We start from the raw sequence: 11,006 nt of genomic DNA, 5'->3' as shown, positions 1-11,006 counted from the left end.
TTTTCCCTCAAAGCTCCTGACTTCAGCTTCCAAGATATGTTTCCCATGACACAGACAAGTAATTTCATCTCTCTGGGCCTCAGGTTCCTCACCCGTGAAATAGGGATGTTAGTAGTAACTACTTCCCAGGCTTGTTTTGAAGATAACTGAGTTAATATCTGTAAAGGTCTTAGAGCAGTTGTGCATAGTAAGGGTTAAATACTTTAAAAAAAAGATTGACCACTGGATAAATGACTCTTTAAGCTTCTTAAAGAAAAGGAAAGATCTGAGAAGATACTCCTCCTAGTAGAGGATGATTTACACTTTCTTTTCTGGGGTAGGAATGGAGTAATTTGGAGGGATTTGTATCTGAAGGAGCAGAACTGAAAGGTATTACGTAAAATATCTGTAGAAAGTGCTGGCAGTGAGCCTGGGTCCTGACTGGATCAAGTAATATATGGAAAGATGTGCATAGCAACTCCTCTGGGGGCTCGTCATAGTAGATCTTAAAAGGAGACAAGAGGAATAAACTGGAAATATATGGGGATGGAGGGAATTGGGGACAAAGCTTACGCCAAGAGTTAGAAGTCATCTTCTGTTACCTAACAAAGGCTGAAAGAGAGTGATTCTCAGGGGAGATTATATATATACGTAAGTCACATACACAGATATATAAATCTTTTAACCACCTGTCTGACTTAGGTGTTTTTCTCAGCTTCTTCCGTGGAAAGGGGCCCTGGCCATCTGCTTTGTGAAAAGAAAGCAGGCAGCAGCTTCGTGTGGCACGTGCAGGGGATGCCCTGCCGACCACCATGAAGCTTGGAAGCCCTTCGTGGTGCCCGCGGGCGCTTGTCGAGAGCCTGGGGGGCGCGGGGAGGGGGTGGTGCGGAGGACCCATGCCCGGGGCCCGCCTCGCCCGCTGCTGCGGCTGCTGCGCGCACCGGCTGCCCGACGACGGCGCTGGCGCGCGGCCCGGTGGCTCTTGGCTCCAACAGCTGGGCCGCCCTTTGCCCCGGCTCGCAGCCCGGCGGTAATTCTCTCTAGGCTCAGAGGGGCAGCCCTGTCAAACTGCAGCGTGTGTTTATCTTGTAATCCGCAGACAAGAAGAAGGGAGGCAAATTCCAGCCTTTGAAGAAGTTGTTTGGCAAAAGGAGAAAGAAAGGCACGTCGACGGCCCGGGAGGCGTCTGCAGGGCGCAAGGGTCGCTCTCCCCCGAGTGTCAGCAATGGGACCTTCTCTTCCGACGAGGAGACCCTGGAGGACAGCCTGAGGTAATCACTCGCACTTTTTTTCCTGACCTTCAGCGGAGTTCCGGGGTGGGGAGTGGGGTCCCGAAGGAGGCAGAGCGGCATCCTCGTGGGCTCCACTTCTGGGAAGGTGGAGGCCTGCGGTGCGTGGTGCGCTCTGTGCGGAGACCTTACCTCGGGGAATTAGCATACGCGTCTGGCCGCACTTTGTGGGAGAGCGTAGGGATGTGCGCCTTTATCTTGCTGCCCTCACTGGGGGAGGAAGGCAGCAGCTCACTGCCTTGGCTCGACCCAAGCTCCTCGGGTTGGAGGAGACCATGTCCCCCTGTCCATTGCCTGGCGAGGAGGAAGGGTGGTTCGTACACTAGGTTTTACACCCGCGTTGAGGATGCAAACTGCTGGGGCTCAGGGTGTCACCCTTCATCCCCCTGGCCATGTCTAGCAACTTCCAGAACCTGCCTACAATGGGGCTTTCAGTTTCTGCGTCTTGTTCTCTCTCTCTCTCCTCCCCTCCCTTCTCCCTCTCGTCGTCCTTCTCCTTCTCTCTCTCTCCTTCTCGTTGCTCTTTCCTGTTTTCTCTCTCTTTCTCTTCCTCTTAGAGCACAGGCACTACATCTGGCTGTTACCGTGTCAAGAACTCAGAGAAGCAGGGTAAGGAGGTACTTTCTCACCTGAGTGCTGGGAATTGAAGTCAGAGATGGTTACGTTCTGCTACTGACAGCTCAGAAGTCAGCTCCTCTGAGAAGCCCTTTCCCACTACCCGCTCTGATTTGTTTGCCCTTGACTGCCTGGCTCCCGCAAAGAACTTGTTACTTTCTCTGCAAATGATTGATCGGCTAGTCTGTCTCCCTCACTCAGCTGCCGGTTCTATGAAGCCAGGGACCAGGTTTTATTCAGCCTCACCTTAGGCACTCAAAAAGTGTTTCCTATGAATGACTGGCACTGCATTAAGTTGTCCTAGTACGTGTTGAAGGCATAGATGATGTAACCTGTGATATTCTCACTGTGTTTGAAGGACAAAGACGAAAACAGCCTCGGTGGTCTGTCTGTGAGTATAGTGTTGTCAACTACAGTTGAGCCCAGATTACAGAATCCTCAGGCAAGCCGTGCACATTAAGCATTACAGTGCCCACAACAGCATTTGTTAGCCCTAAGTAATGCTGAGTCTTTCCCTCCACAGGCCTGTATTTGTTTTCCATTGTCTTTATTAAGGAAACTATTGAATTTAACCAAAGAGAACAATTTCACTGAAAGGAGAACACAGCTAGCACCAAACTAACCCAATTGTTGGAACGTCAGTATCAATATAGAATTGAGTATTGTCCAGCACGAATCAGGTTTGACTTTACTTTGGTTTCTTCCCTTGCAAAATAGGAATGTGAACCTTTTTGCTTCACAGCATCAGAATGAGGTACAGATACTAAAATGTGACCAAGTAGCAGTTTAATGCAAAATCTGAGATCAAGTCTGGAAAGTTCTCCTTTGGAAGGACTGTCCTATGAAAACACAACTTGTCTTTTTTATAGCAGGTTATGGTTTTGTCAAGTCTCTGATTTCTTGCTGAATTTTATTAGACTCTTAGAAGACTCTAAACCCTTGTTCTCTTCCCATTTAAGTGGTATTCTGTTTACCCCTTGGGGTTTTCCTTAAGGTTTTAAGTTTTGAAACTTAAAGATTTTAAGATTTACTTTGGGGAAATTTACATTGGATCAAACAGCTACATTTCCATTAAATGTAGGTAATGTTACCTGTTCTTATTGATAAACCTATATTTATGAGACATATACTATATTTTAATTATTTAATACTTATTTGTATAATACAGGAAGCTAGAAGGATAAGCTTGGGACGATGAGTTTAAAAAAGGCTCTTCAAATGTTTTTAAAATTAAAAAAATAGGAAAATAGAAGTTGCTTAAAATATATATTCCCTCTTTCTTCTCAGAAACTTCCAATTGAAAAATAATTACGCCCACAAAGTAAATATTACATGCATCACTTACAGTATAGCTGAACTTCTGATTATTCGCCCTATTTACAGATGGAGAAAATGAAAAATGTTGCTTCCAACAATTCTTATTTTCAGTTCACTGTTCAATTAACAGATATGTTACTTCACATTGCGTAAGGATTCAAAAAATGTCTGTGCCTTTTATTTGCTATTTCCAAAATGGGCAGCTCTCACTAAAGCACAAAAGTCAAAATTCCATTAACGTGATCTCTGGTGGAGGTTCCAAGGAGGCAGATTTCAGCCCAATGTGAGGGAAAATTTCTTAATTACTAGAGCTGCTTAAAAATGGGGAGGCTGGGTATGTGCCAGAGGCATTGGAACTGATGAAGGGCAATTTCTGCACTGGGTGAGAATTTAAAGGAGCTGAACTTTAACATGCTGTCAAACTCTAAGAATCTGTAATTCTAGAAATGTCTCCATGGCCAAAAATAGCTCTTTATTGATCTCCTTCTGCCTGAAATTTCTCATTTCCTTTGGGTTTCAAAGCATTCTGTTCTCTCTAGGTTAGAAGCCTTTATTTCTCCTAGGCTACTACTTTTAAATTATACATGCCTATGGGAAAAGCAAAACAGTAAAACAAACGTGATCAGTTTTTAACAATTGAATGTGACTTCCTTTTGTAACTAAATACAGCTAATATTGTGTTTCCCAAAGTGTGTTTAATAGATGTTAAATTTTAAAGGGGGAGAGGGTCAGTTTGACAAAGAGATCTGGGAAATCCTGGACCAAAATGAATTAAATAGGATTCTTTACATGGGACTTTTCAGATCTTTTACTATGCCAGTGTGCCCTGGGAATTTCCAAGAAGAGGGGTGTAGTTTGCAGCATTTCCAAGATTTAACCACCAATTTTTGTTTCACAGAGAATATCCATGGGTGTATATTAAAGCTACCACATATTAAACTTAATACATTGTGTTTTGCATAGGTGAATTCCTGTAATATTTACCGTGACTCTGAGATTGACTTTATTCCCATTTCAAAGATGAGAAAACTAGGGCTAGAGAATGACTTGCTAGTAAGTTGCTGAGCCACTATTCAAGCAGTAATGAGTGCATTGCTGCTATTCTGCCTCTGTATTCTGCTGCGGCCATACTAGGGAGCTAGTCATATGGCCCTGAGTTGCCCTGCTGGTCCTGGGTCACCAGGCTCAGGTATCTTCCTGCCTTCAGCTGCCTGATGGAGGCTCTGCTACTTATTGGGACACCACTTGTCCTACTTCCAATTTCTGCCTAACACCTGGCATTTACTGTGACCATGCATAGCTACAGCACTTTACAGTAAGCGCCAGCTGTAAGCATGGTGAGGACCGAAGGGGCTCCGTGGAGGGTGAGCTCACTGTGGGGCTGGAGCAGATAGGAAGGGGCTCAGGAGTGAGGAGAACTTGAGCTGTCTCCCAACAAGGGACAGGACTTGGAGTGCTGAGAGGCAAGGCACGGATGTTTCAGATCAGGAATGGCATGAGCAGAGACTTTCACACAAGAATGAGTGTGACACGAATAGAATAGGAGGAAACTTTCCCACTCGTTGTATGAGGCCAGTGTTACCCTAACACCAAAGCATCACACACAAAAGAAAACTACGGACCAATAGCTCTTATGAATAAAGACATAAAAAATCCCAAACAAAATACTAGCAAACTGAATCCAACAACATATAAAAAAGGATTCTACACCATGACCGAATGGGATCTAAGCCAGGAGTACAAGGTTCGTTTTATATACAAAAATCAATCAATATAACACACCATGTTAATAAAATAAAGGACAAAAACCACATGATCATCTCAGTTGATGTAGAAAAAAGCGTTTCACAAAATCCAACACCCTTACATGATAAAAACACTCAAAACTGGGCATGGAAAGGAACTTCTTCAACTTGATAAAGGACATCTATGAAAATCCACAGCTAATATTATACTAAATGGTGAAAGAATGAATGTGTTCCCCTTGAGATCAGGAAAAAGACAAGAATGGCTATTCAACACTGTACTGTACTATACCATAGGTTATAGCTAGGACAGTTAGGCAAGAAAAAGAAATAAAAGGCATCAATTTTGGAAAGGAAGAAATAAAAGCTATCTATATGCAGATACCATGATCTTGTATATAGAAAATCCTAAGGAATCCACAAATAAACCATTTGACTAATAAAGTTGAAACAGACTGCAAAATACGAGATTAGGGTTTTTGCATTTCAATGTACCTACTCCTCCTGAGAAGAGTCCAGGCTTCCCACAGCCCTGCTGTTAGTCCCACTGGCCCTCCAACCAGCCAAGGGAGCTTGTCTCCCCTGTGTTGGACCCCAGGACTGGGGCACCCAATATGTGGCTTGAACCCCTCCACTCCCCAGGGAGGATCTCTGCCCATATAATCTGCCTTTCCCTCTGAATCCCCTCCCTGGGACACAGGTTCTGAACTGATCACTTCACACCCATTAGGAAGGCTATAATAAAAAAGACAGACAATAGTATGTGTTGGTGAGGATGTGGAGAAATTGGAACCCTCATACATTGCTGATAATGTAAAATGATGCAGCCACTTTGGAAAACACTTTGACAGCTCCTCAAAATGTTAAACATAGAGTTACCATATGACCAAACAATTCCACTCCTAGGTATATACCCAAGAGGAATGAAAATATATGTCCACACAAAAACTTGTATACAAATATTCACAGCAGCATTATTCATAATAGCCCCAAAGTGGAAACCATCCAAATGTCCATCAAAAGATGAATGGATAAATACAACGTGGCGTATATCCATACAATGGAATATTATTTGGGAATGAAAAAGAATGAAATCCTGATACGTGGTATAACATGGATAAACTTTGAAAACAATACATTAAGTGAAAGAAGCCAAATAAAAAAATACCACCTATTATATGATTCCATTTATATGAAATGTTCCAAACAGGCAAATCCACAGAGACAGAAAGATTAGTGGTTGACAGGCGCTTGGTAGGGTGGGGGTGACTGCTAATGGGTACGTGGTTTCTTTGGGGTTATAAAAATCTTCTAAATTTAGGTGGCAGTGATGGTTGCCCAATTTTGTGGATATACTAAAAATCATTTAAATGTACCCTTTAAAAGGGTGAATTTTATGGTATTGGAATTGCGTCTCAATAAAGATGTTTTTTTTTTTGTTTTGTTTTGTTTTATAGAGCAGGTTCTTATTAGTCATCGATTTTATACACATCACAATCCCAATCGCCCAATTCATCACACCTCCACCCCCACTCCCACCGTGGTTTTCCCCCCTTGGTGTCCATACATTTGTTCTCTACATCTGGGTCTCAACTTCTGCCCTGCAAACCAGTTCATCTGTACCATTTTTCTAGGTTCCACATACATGCGTTAATATACGATATTTGTTTTTCTCTTTCTGACTTGCTTCACTCTGTATGACAGTCTCTAGATCCATCCACGTCTCAACAACTGACTCAATTTCGTTCCTTTTTACGGCTGAGTAATATTCCATTGTATATATATGTACCACAACTTCTTTAACCATTCGTCTGTTGATGGGCATTTAGGTTGCTTCCATGACCTGGCTATTGTAAAGAGTGCTGCAATGAACATTGGGGTGCATGTGTCTTTTTGAATTATGGTTTTCTCTGGGTATATGCCCAGTAGTGGGATTGCTGGATCATATGGTAATTCTATTTTTAGTTTTTTAAGGAACCTCTATACTGTTCTCCATAGTGACTCCATATCATGTTCTCCATATCAATTTACATTCCCACCAACAGTGCAAGAGGTTTCCCTTTTCTCCACACCCTCTCCAGCATTTGTTGTTTGTAGATTTTCTGATGATCCCCATTCTAACTGGTGTGAGGTGATACCTCATTGTAGTTTTGATTTGCATTTCTCTAATAATTAGTGATGTTGAGCAGCTTTTCATGTGCTTGTTGGCCATCTGTATGTCTTCTTTGGAGAAATGTCTATTTAGGTCTTCTGCCCATTTTTGGATTGGGTTGTTTGTTTCTTTAATATTGAGCTGTATGAGCTGTTTATATATTTTGGAGATTAATCCTTTGTCCGTTGATTCGTTTGCAAATATTTTCTCCCATTCTGAGGGTTGTCTTGTCGTCTTGTTTATGGTTTCCTTTGCTGTGCAAAAGCTTTGAAGTTTCATTAGGTCCCATTTGTTTCTTTTTGTTTTTATTTCCATTACTCTAGGAGGCGGATCAAAAAAGATCTTGCTGTGATTTATGTCAAAGAGTGTTCTTCCTATGTTTTCCTCTAAGAGTTTTACAGTGTGCGGTCTTACATTTAGGTCTCGAATCCATTTTGAGTTTATTTTTGTGTATGGTGTTAGGGAGTGTTCTAATTTCATTCTTTTACATGTAGCTGTCCAGTTTTCCCAGCACCACTTATTGAAGAGACTGTCTTTTCTCCATTGTATAGCCTTGCCTCCTTTGTCACAGACTAGTTGACCACAGGTGCGTGGGTTTATCTCTGGGCTTTCTGTCTTGTTCCATTGATCTATGTCTCTGTTTTTGTGCCAGTACCATATTGTCTTGATTACTGTAGCTTTGTAGTATAGTCTGAAGTCAGGGAGTCTGATTCCTCCAGCTCCGTTTTTTCCCCTCAAGACTGCTTTGGCTATTCGGGGTCTTTTGTGTCTCCATACAAATTTTAAGATGATTTGTTCTAGTTCCATAAAAAATGCCATTGGTAATTTGATAGGGATTGCATTGAATCTGTAGATTGCTCTGGGTAGTATAGTCATTTTCGCAATATTGATTCTTCCAATCCAAGAACATGGTATATCTCTCCATCTGTTGGTATCATCTTTAATTTCTTTCATCAGTGTCTTGTAGTTTTCTTCATACAGGTCTTTTGTCTCCCTAGGTAGGTTTATTCCTAGGTATTTTATTCTTTTTGTTGCAGTGGTAAATGGGAGTGTTTCCTTAATTTCTCTTTCAGATTTTTCATCATTAGTGTTTAGGAATGCAAGAGATTTCTCTGCATTAATTTTGTATCCTGCCGCTTTACCAAATTCATTGATTAGCTCTAGTAGTTTTCTGGTGGCATTTTTAGGATTCTCTATGTATAGTATCATATCATCTGCAAACAGTGACAGTTTTACTTCTTCTTTTCCAATTTGTATTCCTTTTATTTCTTTTTCTTCTCTGATTGCCATGGCTAGGACTTCCAAAGCTATGTTGAATAATAGTGGTGAGAGTGGACATCCTTGCCTTGTTCCTGATCTTAGAGGAAATGCTTTCAGTTTTTCACCATTGAGAATGATGCTTGCTGTGGGTTTGTCATATATGGCCTTTATTATGTGGAGGTAGGTTCCCTCTGTGCCCACTTTCTGGAGAGTTTTTATGATAAATGGGTGTTGAATTTTGTCAGAAGCTTTTTCTGCATCTATTGAGATGATCATATTGTTTTTATTGTTCAGTTTGTTAATATGGTATATCACATTGATTGATTTGCATATATTGAAGAATCCTTGCATCCCTGGGATAAATCCCACTTGATCATGGTGTATGATCCTTTTGATGTGTTGTTGGATTCTGTTTGCTAGTATTTTGTTGAGGTTTTTTGCATCTATATTCATCAGTGATATTGGTCTGTAATTTTCTTTTTTTTGTAGTATCTTTGTCTGGTTTTGGTATCAGGGTGATGGTGACCTCATAGAATGAGTTTGGGAGTGTTCCTTCCTCTGCAAATTTTTGGAAGAGTTTGAGAAGGATGGGTATTAGCTCTTCTCTAAATGTTTGATAGAATTCACCTGTGAAGCCATCTGGTCCTGGACTTTTGTTTGTTGGAAGATTTTTAATCACACTTTCAATTTCATTACTTGTGGTTGGTCTGTTCATATTTTCTGTTTCTTCCTGGTTCAGTCTTGGAAGGTTATACCTTTCTAAGAATCTGTCCATTTCTTCCAGGTTGTCCATTTTATTGGCATAGAGTTGCTTGTAGTAGTCTCTTAGGATGCTTTGTATTTCTGCGGTGACTGTTGTAACTTCTCCTTTTTCATTTCTACATTTATTGATTTGAGTCCTCTCCCTCTTTTTCTTGATGAGTCTGGCTAATGGTTTATCAATTTTGTTTATCTTCTCAAAGAACCAGCTTTTAGTTTTCTTGATCTTTGCTATTGTTTTCTTTATTTCTATTTCATTTATTTCTGCTCTGATCTTTATGATTTCTTTCCTTTTGCTAACTTTGGGTTTTGTGTGTTCTTCTTTCTCTAGTTCCTTTAGGTGTGAGGTTAGATTGTTTACTTGAGATGTTTCTTGTTTCTTGAGGTAGGCTTGTATAGCTATAAACTTCCCTCTTAGAACTGCTTTTGCTGCATCCCATAGGTTTTGGATCATCGTGTTTTCATTGTCATTTGTCTCTAGGTATTTTTTGATTTCCTCTTTGATTTCTTCAGTGATCTCTTGGTTATTTAGTAACATATTGTTTAGCCTCCATGTGTTTGTGTTTTTTACGGCTTTTTCCCCTGTAATTCGTTTCTAATCTCATAGCTTTGTGGTCAGAAAAGATGCTTGATATGATTTCAATTTTCTTAAATTTACTGAGGCTTGATTTGTGACCCAAGAGGTGATCTATCCTGGAGAATGTTCCGTGCGCACTTGAGAAGAAAGTGTAATCTGCTGTTTTTGGATGGAATGTCCTATAAATATCAATTAAATCTATCTGCTCTATTGTGTCATTTAAAGCTTCTGTTTCCTTATTAATTTTCTGTCTGGATGATCTGTCCATTGGTGTAAGTGACGTGTTAATGTCTGCCCCTATTATTGTGTTACTGTCGATTTCCTCTTTTACAGCTGTTAGCAGTTGCCTTATGTATTGAGGTGCTCTTATGTTGGGTGCATATCTATTTATAATCCTGCTGCCGGGGGGCTGTAACACTCGGGGAGGGTGGGTCGGCCGTGGAGATGAAGCCCCCCACCCCCCCGCGAGCCACCTTCCCCTTCGGCCTTCCCAGCCGTCCTGGAGCCGGTCGCAGCGCACCGCTGTGGTGGAAATATGCCTGGCGGCGGCCGGTCACCCACTGGGGGGCGGTCCCCAACCGGCCCCAACCCTGGCCCCGCCCGCCCACCTCCACCCACGGAGACATGGGGGGAGAGGCGCGGGGGGAGAGGCGAGGGGCGGAGGGAGGGCTGGGGGAGGGGTCAGGAGGAACGGGGAGTGGGAAAGATCCGCTGGAACGCCGGCACGGCCGGACCCGCTGCTGGGTTGAATCCTCCAGGCGGACTGCGCGGACCCCACCTGTTTAAGATTTTTTTAAGAAAGGAATAAATGTAGTCTTGATGAGGTTATACCTGGCTGAGGTGGTTAAGTTCATGTTGGCAGGAGAGACAAGGGGCATATTTTCCTCCTCTGAAACCCTAAAATAGGAGGTAGAAATTTGGGGTGGAACAGAAAGGGGTAATTTTGAAGTAGGATGTAAGTGCAGAGTGTAACAGGCTAGCTTGGAAGGGTAAGCAGCTGCTCCCATTTACTTGAGGGTTTTGTGCCCTGCATTGGGGGTCCATGGGCATCTTGATAGAGGAGAGGCGACCTGGGGAAAGATACAGGTCATGTTTGAGGCTGCCTACTTGAAATATGTGCCTCTGGCTGACCCCACACCCCTGCCCCCCTAATAATGTAAATTGTACTCTTCACTTATATGAGATCCTTATTCAGTAGTCTCTCCCCGCCACCAGCACACACAGATATACACACACACACACACACGTGCGTGCACACACCAGTGTTAAAAGTTTAAGGTCGTTTTTAGTGCTGATCCAGTACCTTCACTTCA

At 42.3% G+C, this 11,006-nt stretch overlaps 1 protein-coding gene across 3 annotated transcripts in view; it reads left to right on the top strand.

The window, feature by feature from the left end:
- CRACD (capping protein inhibiting regulator of actin dynamics) overlaps positions 1 to 11,006 on the top strand; it is a 384,229-nt gene that overhangs the window by 210,565 nt on the left and 162,658 nt on the right. For all 3 annotated transcript variants that reach the window (XM_082464423.1, XM_082464424.1, XM_082464425.1), the window contains one exon: positions 1,079 to 1,250. The gene's annotated coding sequence lies outside the window, so the exon portion shown is untranslated. The remainder of the gene's footprint in view (positions 1 to 1,078; positions 1,251 to 11,006) is intronic.

This window comes from Balaenoptera physalus (assembly GCF_965194825.1).
Source record: "Balaenoptera physalus genome assembly, chromosome: 5".
Taxonomy (NCBI): Eukaryota; Metazoa; Chordata; class Mammalia; order Artiodactyla; family Balaenopteridae; genus Balaenoptera; species Balaenoptera physalus.
Note: the sequence above shows the minus strand (reverse complement) of the source record. Positions and strands in the feature narration are given on the sequence as shown.